A 2,214-nucleotide genomic window follows, 5' to 3' on the forward strand; every position below is an offset into this window, starting at 1 on the left:
GCCTCCCGCGCTCACCCCACCGGCGCAGGCGCAGCTGGGCTGTCCCGGAGCGTCCGCTGACCTGGGGTTAATTCGTGGGTCCGCCTCTTCTCCCTGCCCCCCTCCCACCCCGACACAGGGCAGAGCTAGGGGGCTGTCCTGTGGCTGCACGGGGGGACATCGGGGCCTATGGGGCTGCACAGAGTGGACATGGGGGGGTGTTAAGGGGTTGCACAGAGGGGGCATTTGGGGGGCTCTGGGGCTGCTCAAAGGGGGCATTTGGGGGGCTCGGGGCTGCACAGAGAGGATATCTGGGGGGCTATGGGGCTGCCGTGTGCCCTGCACAGAGGGGACATGGAGGGGGGCTATGGGGCTGCACAGAGAGGACATCCGGGGGGGGGGCTATGGGGCTGCCCTGTGCCCTGCACGGAGGAAACATTTGGGCAGGTGGGAGGGCTATGGGGCTGTACAGAGGAGGCATCAGGGGGCTATGGGTTGCTGTGTGCTCTGCACAGAGGGCGTATTTGGGGGGCTCTGGGGCTGCACAGAGAGGATATCTGGGGGACTATGGGGCTGCCGTGTGCCCTGCACAGAGGGGACATGGAGGGGGGCTATGGGGCTGCACAGAGAGGACATCTAGGGGGCTATGGGGCTGCCGTGTGCCCTGCACAGGGGAAACATCTGGGCAGATGAGAGGGCTATGGGGCTGTACAGAGGAGGCATGGGGGGGGGGCCTGTGGGGCTGCCGTGTGCCTTGGCAGAGGGGTATCGGGTTAGCTATGAGACTTTCCCCTTTTCCTGCACAGAAGGGGGAGTCAGAGGGCTATGGGGCAGCCCTGTGCCCTGCACAAAGGGTGCATTTGGGGGGCTATGGGGCTGCACAGAGAGGATATCTGGGGGGCTGGGGGGTTGCCCTGTGCCCTGCACAGAGGGGGGTGGGGTGGGAGCTATGGGGCTGCACAGAGGGGGCATCTGGGGGTGCTATGGGGCTGCACAGAGGGGACATCGGGGCCAGGAGCTACCCTGTGCCCTGCACAAAGGGGGCATTTGGGGGGCTATGGGGCTGCTCAGAGAGAATATCTGGGGGACTATGGGACTGCCGTGTGCCCTGCACAGAGGGGGCATGGGGTGGGGCTGTGGGGCTGCCCTGCGGTCTGCACAAAGGGGGCATTTTCTCCTCACGTCTCCCCTCCCTCTCCCTTTGCTGCCGATCGACCCAAACCCGCCTTGCTCTCCCCTCGCTGGACACGGTGAACGATCGGTTCCCCGCCTCCCGTCAGTCACAACGACGGTGCGGCCGACGCCGAGGATTGAATCCGGCGGAAACGCAACCGGCGGCCGATGCTTCCCCCCATCGCGTGTTTTCAACTCCCTTGCGGGGCTGGATCTAGCCCCAAATGCTCCTAGGCCGCTGTCGGATCCCAACGGCGCTGAAACGGATCGTCCCGGTGGAGAGGAGGGAGTGAAAAACCCAGCGGCGTAGAAAGCCGTCTGCTTTGACTTCCCTCCGACAAGGCATATTCTTTGAGCTTCACGTCAGCTGGTGTTGGATCTCAGTTTGTGGCAAAATCGGAGGGATATAGTCTGCCTTGAGGTTGGCCCGGTGTGGTTTGGAAAACCAGACGGGCGGGCGTTTTTACCAAATAAAGGGGACAACTCCGGGCTGTCGCTTTTTGGAAACAGAAGCCCATGAAAAATGCTCCGTGTTTGGAAGGGGGAAAGTCGCGATGAGACTTCGGGGCGCTGGGTTGCTTGTCGGTTGGCTGTGAAGAAGCCAGGAGCCCCATGAAAATAACCATCAAAGGCGGGGGGAATAAAAGAAGACACGGACTGAAGGCGGAAAGCGGAAAGACCGAGTCAAAGGAGGAGGAATAAACTGGGAAATCAGACTGCGAAGAGCTACAAAGGGATCTCCCAAAACTGGGTGACCCGGCAACACAATGGCCTCTGAAATTAAATGTTGATCAATGCAAAGTCACGCACATTGGAAAACATCATCCCAGCTCTATGCATAAAAGGACGGGGTCTAAATGAGCGGTTCCCCCTCAAGAGGGGGATCTTGGCGTCCTTGCGGATGGCTCTCTGAAAACGTCCACTCAATGGGCAGCGGCCGCCAAAAAAGCCAACGGTATGCTGGGAATCGTTAAGAGAGGGATAGATAATAAGACAGAAAATATCCTATCGCCTCTATATAAATCCACAGGACGCCCACAGCTTGAACACTGCGTGCAGATG

This window comes from Chelonia mydas, chromosome 28, assembly GCF_015237465.2.
Source record: "Chelonia mydas isolate rCheMyd1 chromosome 28, rCheMyd1.pri.v2, whole genome shotgun sequence".
In the NCBI taxonomy this organism is placed as follows: domain Eukaryota; kingdom Metazoa; phylum Chordata; order Testudines; family Cheloniidae; genus Chelonia; species Chelonia mydas.